Here is an 11,515-nt window from a genome sequence, read left to right on the forward strand (position 1 = left end):
CAATCAAGGCTGAAGCAGCTCGGTCCTGCCAACCTGGACAGCTCACAGAAGACTGTTACATGAAAGAGAAACGCTGGACTGTGCTCCGTAAGCCACTGAATCTGGGGTCCTCTTTGTTACAGCACCTGAACCTTTACCTTGTCTACTACAATAGGCTAGTTCCTTTCACTCTGCCAACAACCCAATGAGTTGGTTTCTAGTATCAGTACCATTTTGCAAAGAAAGAAACCGAGACATAGAGAAGGTTAAAGAAATTGCCCAAGATTCTAAAACCAACAAACAGAATGAGAAGCCAGGGTTATCATACACCAAAGCCCATGCAGAAGATTCTGACTCAGCAGGTCCAGGGCAGGGGCTGAGATTCTGAGCATCTGGTGCTGCTGCTGCTGCTAAGCCACAGACTCGATTTCAGGAGCAAGGATTTCAACCACTGCACTCCCCTGCCTCCCCTAAGCGTTAGGAACTAAGCGCCCAGGTTCCCAGATTCTCAGATCTCTAAGTGACAGCGAAAAAGTTTCCCTCAAAAAAAGTTCCCCTTTCTGTGCTGCTCTCCTCGCCTGGAAATTAGTTGGATTTATATACTCAGATGTTTTAAAATAGTCAAATTCTCTTTCAAGCATGAGATTCCTCCTAGGAAGGTGTCTCGCATCCAAAGAGCAGCCACCGTGAAATTGTGAAATATGATGCCACTTTCCGGGACTCCTGTGACAGCTGTCTCGCCCGTCTTTTCTCACTCCAGCTCTCATAGCATTTGCGGAGGCTGCTCGGCAAAGGTGACACAAGCCGCCTGTGCTCATTTCAACGGAAAATGTTGAAATGGAGGTAGAAACACTCTCCGCCTGGAGGGATATTATAATCAACAGCAAAAGCCATCTCGGTGCTCAGAACACTAGGAAACGTCTTCCTGCTGCAAACCCAACTCCAACCTGAAAAATCAGCACATTCCACAGGGAGCCGAGCCCAGTTCACAAAAGAGAAAAGCAAATGACCAGCAAGCGAATGGAGAAGGTCATCATTGCTGGTGAATAAGGTACCATGTTCACCTGGAAAATGGGCAAAAACTAAAAAGAATATTAGCTCCCAGTGCTGTTCCTGATGAGAGGAGATGGGCACCCCAACATAGTGTGAGGGAGTGTGCATGCTGGGAGCCATGTGGTTGTAGGGGACAGAATTCTGATTGAAAATAGCGCAATCAGAAAGGGAAGTGGCACCCAGGCCTGCGTGGCTCAGTTCGTTTGAATATCATCCTGTGCGCCCAGAAGATCTGGGTTCAATTCCTGGTCAGGGCACATACCTGGGTTTCTGGCTTGGCCCTCATCTAAATTTGTATATATGTTTGTTTGTATTTCCCCCCAGGTCCCGCGTGGTTCAGGGTTCAGGATCTGGAAGAGGGCTGCACGCAAATGAAAGAGAGAAGACAAGTAATAATTTGGGAATATTCGGGGGCCAGGGGGGCAGGTCCAAGCCAAGGGGAAGGACTTCCACTGGTGCTCAGGCCTCACCAACCTTTTATTGGCTTGGGATACACCCATAGCCCTTAGGCAGGCAATTTCCAGTAACAGGCAGACTAGCCCACCAGCAAGGATTTACATAATAATAAATGGGGAGCCCTAACCGGTTTGGCTCAGTGGATAGAGCGTTGACCTGCAGACTGAAGGGTCCCAGGTTCGATTCCGGTCAAGGGCATGTACCTTGGTTGAGGGCACATCCCCAGTAGGGGGTGTGCAGGAGGCAGCTGATCGATGTTTCTCTCTCATCAATGTTTCTAACTCTCTATCTCTCTCCCTCTCTGTGAAAAATCAATAAAATATTTTTTTAAAAAATAATAATCAACACTAATAAAAGAGAAAAATGGTAATTGGCATACGAGCTACCCTTTTCATTGGCTAATCAGGGCTATATGCAAATTAACTGCCAACTAAGATTGGCAGTTAACTGCCAACAAGATGGCGGCTAATTTGCATATGTAGGCGCAATGCAGGGAGGCGAAAGGGAAAGCAGGAAGAAGCCCCCTGCCACTGACAGTGATCAGAAACCCAGGGGGGAGCTAAGAGCTGGGGGGCAGGGCAAAGGCCGCCTTTGCCCTGCCCCCCAGCCATGATCGGAGAATCAGGTGCCTTTTCCGCCCTGGCCAGTGATAGCAGGAAGTAGGGGTGGAGCCAGCGATGGGAGCTGGGCACGGTCGAAGCTGGCAGTCCCGGGAGCTAGGGGTCCCTTGCCTGGGCCTAAAGCGAAGCCCACGATCGTGGGGCTGCTGCCACTGCAGGTCCCCGCTGCCCGGGCCGGACGCCTCAGCCAGAGGAGTCAGGCCTGGGCAAGGGGCTGATCCTGCGATTGGAGGGTGATGGGGGTCAACGCCTGAGGGCTCCCAGTATGTGAGAGGGAGCAGGCTGGGCTGAGGGACACTCCCCCCCACACACACCCAGTGCACGAATTTCGTGCACCGGGCCTCTAGTAATAATAATAATAATAATAAATGGGGACGTTGCTTCAGCTACCATTGTCTGGACTAACTGGGTGCACAGCCCTGACCTTTGCTAGGGCTTCAAGGGTCACCAGCCTTCCGGGTTCCTTGTCCACACCTCTCGGCTAGTGAAGACAATAGGTGGCCTGTCAGGCCAACCAATTAATATCTCTCTCACATCGATGTCTCTCTCTCTCTCTCTCTCTCTGTATATATATCTCCTATATAATAAAGAGCTAATATGCTAATGAGACCAAACAGCAAAACAACCATCCAGACGACCTTCCAGACAAAGCTGGGGCTGTGAGGGGCTGAGGGGACCAGCCAAAGCTGTGAGGGCCGAGCCCCTTGCATGAATTTCGTGCATCAGGCCTCCCTCTCTCTCTCTTTGTCCCTCTCTAAAATCAATTTTTAAATGTTAAATGTATATATAAAATGTTAAACATATATATTTAGAAAGATATATATATATTTCTCCCTCTCTTCCTCCCTCTCCAAAATCAATTTTTTAAAATGTTAAATCTATATACAAAATGTTAAGTATATATTTAGAGAGAGAGAGAAATGTCAGGGACTGTATTGATCAGTGACTCTGAGAAGTCCAAGGGTGAGTGCCGTTCTAAGCATGGCTGGATCCAGGGCTAACCAAGATGTCATCTCTACAATATGCTCCCATTGGGTGAGGACCTTCCTCCCTCCCATAACCTAACCCCGTGTGACAGCTTTGATAGATGGGACTGCATTTCAAGAAATGCAGTACAGCTCTGGCCAATGGGCTCAGTGGTTAGAGCATCAGCCTGAGCATAGAAGGGTCTCTGGTTTGATTCCCAGTCAAGGGCACACACCTGGGTTGCAGGTTCAATCCCTGGTCCCAGTCAGGGCAGGTGAAGGAGGCAACCAATCAATGTGTCTCTCTCACATCAATGTTTCTCTCTCACTCTCCCCCCCTTCCACTCTCTCTTAAAAAATCAATGGAAAAAATATCCTTGGGTGAGGATTAACAAAAACAAACAAACAAAAAATGCAGTACATCTATCCCCTTTGGATGTGACCATAATGCCCTCCCTCTGTGGATATAGTATATTTTCCCACCACATTGACTTTGGGCTCATTCACATGACTTGCTTTGGCCAATGGGATGTTGACAATGTAAACAAAGGATTTAAATGTGCCTACATGCCTTAGTTTAGCTCTTGCACTCCCTTATCAGGAGAAGAACAGGTCCCAGGCACTTGCTTCACCTTTATCTTGAGCCACAGAAATAACCAACGTGGAACAGAGTAAACCCAGCCCTCAACTTGGCACCAACTAAGTCTAGCCAATCCACAACCTGAAGCAGAATCACCCAGCCTGTTCAGGCCTTTTGCCCATTTTGGTTTTTAGTTATCTGTCTCATTGACTTGTGGGAGCTCTTAATGTAGTCTGACTATGAGTCCTTTGAGATTATATGCAATGCAAACACAGTAGGTCCTCGGTTTACGTCGGCGATCCATTCCTACCATGCGACGTTACGCAATTTTCGCTGTAACTCAGAACCCACCTACATAAGCACCTATGTCACTCACACGGAGCACATACACAGCAGTAATGAAATGAAACAGTAAAAAAAAATTTAAAAGAAAGATAACATTCCTGACCTTTACTTGTGGTAGATGCTGTAAATAATAAAAAGCATAAAGCACATATGTACATACGTCGAAATGACAGAACTTTATTTATTTTTTTTTAATATATTTTATTGATTTTTTACAGAGAGGAAGGGAGAGAGATAGAGAGTTAGAAACAACGATGAGAGAGAAACATCGATCAGCCGCCTCCAGCACATCTCCTACTGGGGATGTGCCCACAACCCAGGTACATGCCCTTGACCGGAATCAAACCCGGGACCTTTCAGTCCGCAGGCCGACGCTCTATCCACTGAGCCAAACCAGTTTTGGCCAGAACTTTTTTTAAATAAATGAATGGGAGATGGCGACATAACCATGAAACAGTGTACATCCGACATAACCCGAAGACTGCCTGTATCTTCTCCCATTCCATGGCTTGACTTTGCATTCTCTCAATGGGGTCTCCTTTTTTTTAATTGATTTTAGAGAGGGAGGGAGAGAGAAATAGAGAGAGAAACATCAGTGTGAGAGATGCATTGTTGCTTCTGTACGCACCCAGACTGGGGATTGAACCTGCAACCTGGGTATGTGCCCAGATGAGGATTCGAACCCACAACCTTCCAGTGCACAGGACATGACACTCCAACCCACTGAGCCACACCCACCAGGCCACTCAGTGGGGTCTTTTGGGGAAGACAATTCCTTAATCTTAATGAAGTCTAATTTGTCAACATTTTCTTTTATGGTTAGTACTTTTGGGGTATAATTCAGCTTCTTTTTCAAGCCAAATAATATGCCTTCTCATTGAAATTCACAAAAGTGCATTCAAATTTTAGTTTTGTTTTATGAGCAGAATTTCCAAATTTTAGAAGCATTGATTAATTTTAGCCTGAGAAATGAGGGAGACCTTTTTCTTTTATTAATTATTTTCTGTAATAAAACACAATAGGAGTCTACAAGTCAGATTGAGGTTGCCTTCCGAAAAGATTTGCAAAGGCAGTATGGGCCGCATACAGTTTTGCCGTCTCACTTCCTGTGGAATCTAATCCTTGTACCAGGTGCAACTCCACTGTCAGAACAAACTGTGCGTCCCCAACTATCCCATGTGCTCTTCGATATATCCCAATATGCCTTGCATGTCGATTAGGGTCATAGGACTAGTTTTGACCCATGAACTATGAACAACATGATGTCTGCCGTTTCCAGATGGAAGCAGTGAAGAACTGGTATCCCTCCTCCGCCCAACAATCTTGGAAACCGCGTGCTCCGTTTCCTGCAGCCACCAGATGGAAGAGAACGCCCAGGCTGCCTCGGGTGGCACACGAGTGAGAAATCAGCCTTCATTGTCTTGAGCCACTGAGATTTCAGGACTTGCCTATTGTAGCAGCTGAAATCGCTTAACTAACTCATACCCAAGGAGAATTGGGACTCCTGTTAATAGAAATCACCGGAGCTCTGCAAGTTGAATTAATGTCCTGGCCGTTTCTGCATCCTCAACTCAGAATGGAGGTGACCTTTGGCAAGCTCTGCCTCCCTGATCTCTTAGGTCTGATGTTCCCAAAACCTGAGACAAGGATTCAGATGCAAGTGATTTATTAGGAAGCTCTCCCAGCGTCACTATGGAGGGTGTGGAGAAAGCACAACAGGGAAAGGAAAGATGCCACACAAGGATGCAATGTCAGCAGAAGTCCTGAACTCAGCCTGATCCAGCAGACAATTCTGGAACGTAAGTTACACCCCAGGCAAAGGGGCCTGGGCTTTTGGACTCCAACTGTTAGAGTTGCTGTAACAAGGTACCACGGACGTAAGTAGGAGAAATTTCTTTTCTCACAGTTCTGGAGGCTAGAAAGTCCACGATCAAGATGCCAGCAGGAGGAATGTCTAGTGAGGGCTTCCCTGAGTAACAGGTGGCTGCCTTCTCACTGTGCTCATGTGCCTTTCCTCGGTGTATGTGTGGAGACAGAGTGTGCGAGCTCTCTGGTGTCTCTTTTTATAAGGACACCCGTGCTATGAGGTCAGGACCTCGCCATTATGACATCATGTAACCCTAATTACTGCCTTAAATACCCATTCTCCAAATACAGTCACATGGGGGGTTAGGACTCCAACCTCTGACTTTGGGGAGACACAAACATCCCGTTCATAACAGACTCCTAAACCCATCAGTGATTGGATACCCAGAGAGGGGAAGTGATGGAAACTCCCAGGCACCTCCCTATAAGCAAGGTGGCTCCAGTACCCCTGTGAAGGTCACAGGTGTGAGCAGGTAGTAGGTTATCTTGAAGAAGCTGGGGGGTGGTTCTTGTTCTGGGTGACAACAATATTTCCTGCTACTTGAGTATTGTATCTGTAAGAAACGGCCTATGAATCTGTTTAAATGGAGAGAGTAAATTTTAATTGTACACCTGCAGATTTCTCAGCCCACACCAGGTTGCATAAGTCTTCTGCTACAGTTGACCATTTCCATGGGATTAGTCTATCTCCTCTCACAGCCTGGCAATTTCACCAAATCCACAATGGTGACTGCAGGGCCTTAGTTCCCCACCCGCCCCCCCCCCCGCCCCCCCCCATTCAAATGTTCCCAAAGTACTGCCAAGCCCTGGTTGATCTCCCTGTCAAATTGCTCTGAGAGTGACAGAACCCCGAGAAACGTCTGCCCAAAGCCGAATCAAGCATTTGTCTTAAAAAGCATTTGCCTTGAAAGCCAGCCAACTTCTGTGCAATAAAAAAGAATCCATCTTCTGCTCCTGTTTCCTTACCAACACCCATGAAGAGCCAGAGATTCCAGTCCTGGTTTCTGTGGAAGTCAGTGGCCCTCACAGGAGCGCTGAAAGCTGGCGGCCTCTGACTGTGATGTGTGCCTACAGGGAGGCCATGACTCAGGAGGGCACATGACACTCCATTATACCCCGCCCCCGCCTCAGAGCAGCCAAGCCAGGTGTGGTGCTAAGCAGCGCAGGTGCTCCTAAGCTGGGAGGCAGGCAGTTTTCTCCCAGTTGAACTTGTGTTTGGCAAAGATTGCTCAGCCTTTTACAATTATTGGCAGCCTTGTCATTTCCAAAGAGGAGTCAGAAAATGAAAATTCTTGGATGGTGTCAGTGGGTACACAATGTGTGTGCATTTGCTCCTTGCACTCAGAAACATCTGTGGTTCCATCCAGGTGCAAACTGAAGGGAGATGGGGAGTTGCCAACTCCACGACTGCTTCCAAATATTAAAATAAATAAGTTAAAAATATTAGCAATTCTGGGTTGATGGCAAACACAATTCTTTTTTTAAAACATATTTTTATTGATTTCAGGGAGGAACGGAAAGGGAGAGAGAGATAGAAGCATCCATGATAAGAGAGAATCATTGATCATCAGCCTCCTGCACGCCCTCCACTAGAGATTGAGCCCGCAACCCAGGCATGTGCCTAGACTGGGAATTGAAACATGACTTCCTGGTTCATAGGTCAGTGCTCAACCACTGAGCCATACCCACAGGGCTCAAACACAATCCTTAGCTTTTCTTCCCCACTTCAAATCACACATCAGCCTTGGCTGGTGTGACTCCGTCAGTCGGGCAGTTGGGCATCGTCCCATGCAATGAGGTGTTGTTGGTTCAATTCCTGGTTAGGGCACATGCCTGGGTTGTGGGCCTGATCCCCAGTAGGGGGTGTGCAGGAGGCATCGAATCGATGTTACACTCTCGCATAGATGTTTCTTTCTCTCTCTAAAGATCAATAAACTATTTTTTTAAAATCACAAATCAACAATTTCTAGGACACATAACTCTACTGGGGGTCCCAGTCCAGAGCTATAGGAGACATCAAGGCAAAGTCTTGTGTTGGAGCAATGCCAAGTCTTTGCAAAGTTTATGCCTTTCTAAATTGTGATTTCTTCTCTCTCTCTCTCTCTCTCTCTCTCTCTCTCTCTCACACACACACACACTTACCCAAGTTCAAGTTGAATAGATTCAATAATCTCCTTTGAGAGTCTTCATTTAAATTCCCCCAGAAGCAGATACCGAGATGAGAATTTGAAGGTGAGTCAAGTACTTAGGAAGTAGCTTCAGGAGAGACTAGGGATGCAATGCAGGGAAGAGAAGTCGGCCACTGAAGGATGCATGAGCCAGAGCGTTACCTCCTTGGGTAAGTTTAATCCCTCTAGGGAAGTCCGCAAGCCCCTGAGAGTCGTCTACCTGAGGGGCCCGGGAGCTGGGGTGCTGATCCACCCACTCCCATCAGGGCTCAGTGACAGGCTGCTCTACGGGCACTTTGATTCCCCAGCACTCTCGCTGCCACAGTTGACGCAAAATAGACTCTTTATAAGAGAAAGTCACCGGGGAAAGAAAGGCAGATCCCGGCAGCTGGACACAGAGAGGCAGAGGGGAAACATGAGCCCTCAGCTTCTGGGGGTGAGAGTGCTGCCACGGAAGCAGCACTGAGCTTTTGTAACCCATCCGCTGAACGGTGAGTGTAAAATCAAAACACCCATGGACCAGGCAGAATTAATTGACAGGAGGAGGAGAAAACACCTTCCTTTTTAAATTATGGTATAAAACACATAAAAATGACCAACTTAGCAGTTTTAGGCGTACCGTTCAGCAGCACTAAGTGCATTCACATTTTGTGCAGCCATCAGCACCATCCATCTCCAGAGCTCTTTTTATCTTGCAAAACTGAAACTGTCCCCATTAAACACTGTGTTCGCCTCCTCTCCTCCCCAGGTCCTTGGCAACCACCATTCTACTTTGTGTCTCTGAATTTGACTCCTTTAAGGACCACAGATAAGTGGGACCATGCAGTATTTGTTCTTTTGCGAATGGCTTACTTCACTCAGTATAATGTTCTCCAGTTCATCCATGTTGCAGCATGTGTCAGAATCTCCTTCCTTTTAAAAGCTGAATAATATTCCAGTATGTGTATACCACATTTTATTTCTCCACTAGTGGCCCGGTGCACAAAATTCATGCACTCAGGAGGGGGCGCATCCCCCAGCCTGGCCTGTGCCCTGCCACAGTGCGAGAGCCCTGTGATCCATCACCCCAAAGAGGTAGGCCTCCGTGAGCCTCATGTCCCCAGGCCCAGCACCGGGGTGGGGACACGAGCCTCATGTCCCTGGGCCGACGCTGGGCGGGGGACAGGACACAGCCTCATGCAAGTCCCCAGTGTTGCAAGTCCCCGCCTACCTGCACCTGCTGTGCACGCAGCCTCCTGCTGATCAGTCATTACACATGAGGGTGTATTAGCTCTTTATTATACAGATTCTTCCACTGATGGGCGCTTGGGCTGCTTCCACCTCTTAGTGACTGTGAGCAGGTTTAACGTTGGCTGGTCTGAATAGCTTCAGCAGGTTCTGGGGAGTAGGAACAGTCCCTCATTGTCTGATGCCTGGCGGTGGGTGATTAGGGCAGGTAGATATTGTCCTGAAGTATGCGAGCCTTAGAAAGGAGGTGCTTGGGATGTGGCATCTGGGATGGAGACCTTTACTAGCTCTGGGAATTGGCTAATCCTCCGAGGGGCAGTCTTTCCGGGCTGTGCCAGACTCCAGATCCCTCAGCGTCAGAAGCACTGTTAATACAACCCCCCACCCCAGCACTGCCCGTCCCCCAGAAACACTGCATTCTTTTTCTTCATGTCAGTTAACAATACCTGGCATACTGTATAGCTGACTTCTTTCTCTTAATTTTTTAAATTGATTTTAGAGAGAAAGAAAGGGAGAGGGAGGGAGAGAGAAACATCAATGTGAGAAAGAGACATCCAGCCGTTGCCTCCTGCACAGCCCTGACTGAGGATCGAGCTCACAACCAGGGAATCAAACTGGTGACCTTTTGGTGCATAGAAGGAAGCTCCAGCCAACTGAGCCACACCGGCCAGGGCGACTTCCTTATTTCATTGTGTAACAACCTGACTAGATGCCAGCCGCATGAATGCAGGAACGTTAATCTGTTTCAGTCCCAGCTACAATGCCAGGACCTGGGGCAGTGCCTGCTACACTGAGTGAATGCAGGAACTGAACCATACGTCCCATGAGTTCTCCAATGACTACTCTCCAGCAGTTGGTATGAAAGCTCAGAGCCTGCACAGAATCTTAGTGGCGTCTTAGATTTGCCCCTCAAGCATGGTGTTTCCTTGCATCCCCGGCAGATCAAGACATCTGCCTGACATTCGTAATCTGGTATTGGGGGGAACCGTATCATATGGCGGACTACTACTCGGACTTGAGCATTCAGAGGAGTGAGACACCCTGGGCCCCTCATCCATCCTAAAAATAGCCAGGATGCTGGGAGCTTGTTGAGGCTGTCTTGAGCTATTTTTAACCTTAGGATCCTGGAGTTGTGACTGGGCTGGGCTTCGCTGAAGCAAAAGGATGTCGGTGGGGAGGTCTCACCTTAGAGAGGCTTTTGAGCATTCCTCTGATGAGCAAGTTCTGATTTCTGACTTAATAGATGGTATAAATTGAGAGTTATTGGGGAAGAAGCAGAGGAATGAGTGAAATGCAACAATTCATTCATTCATTTAGTGCCAGATTGTGTACCGGGAACTGGGGATACAGGAGGAAACAAAACAGACAAAAATCTGGGCCTGGGAAATTGAAAGGACAAGCATAGAATATCTATTTGTGTCAGAAAGCAAGGAAGGGACTTTTAAAAACTAAAAGGTTTTGTCAAAAGAATATATAAACTAGATTAAAGGAGTCAAAATTGGGAAAACATTCCACTCTGTTGGTCAAAAACCCATAACATAAACCCATATCATTGCTTACAGATGTTAAATGTAATTTCATAGAGCTCCAGTCAGGACAATTAAATAAATAGACTGTCTAGAATGTTTCACATAACAAAATTAAATAGCCAAATGCTATTTATTTTAAAAAAACAATATTTCCCCTGGGATAGCCATGCTGAACCAGGACTTAATCAAAACACAACACCCTAAAAAGTATTCTGTTACCAGAAAGTGTCATTTCTGAGTGACTTATTCTACTTTGGAATATTAAGAGCTGCCAATTTCACCCTGACCGGGTGGTTCAAGTGTTTGGAATGTCCTCCCGTACACCGGGTTTGATTCCTGGCCAGAGCGCATGTGGGAGGCAACCAGTCCATGTTTCTCTCTCACATGCTAGTAGATGTTTCTCCTCTCTCTCCCTCCCTCTCCTCCTCTCTCTCTCTAAAAATCAATAAAAAAACATGTCTTTGGGTGAGGATTTCTTTTTTAAGTAAAAAAAAAAAAAAAAAAAAAAACCAGCTGCCAATTTCTAGGTCTTTTCTAGGTACCACTCACTGTTCTATGTGTGGGAACATTTATTTCATTTCCATGTGCTAGGAAATAAAATGTCTTTCAGAACCTCTGCCCCCTAGTCTGCAAAATAGGCATATAATCTCAGTATTTCCCAATTATATAAATGCCTAACCCAGGGGTCCTCAAACTTTTTAAACAGGGGGCCAGTTCACTGTCCCTC

This window comes from Myotis daubentonii, chromosome 5 (assembly GCF_963259705.1).
Source record: "Myotis daubentonii chromosome 5, mMyoDau2.1, whole genome shotgun sequence".
In the NCBI taxonomy this organism is placed as follows: Eukaryota; Metazoa; Chordata; class Mammalia; order Chiroptera; family Vespertilionidae; genus Myotis; species Myotis daubentonii.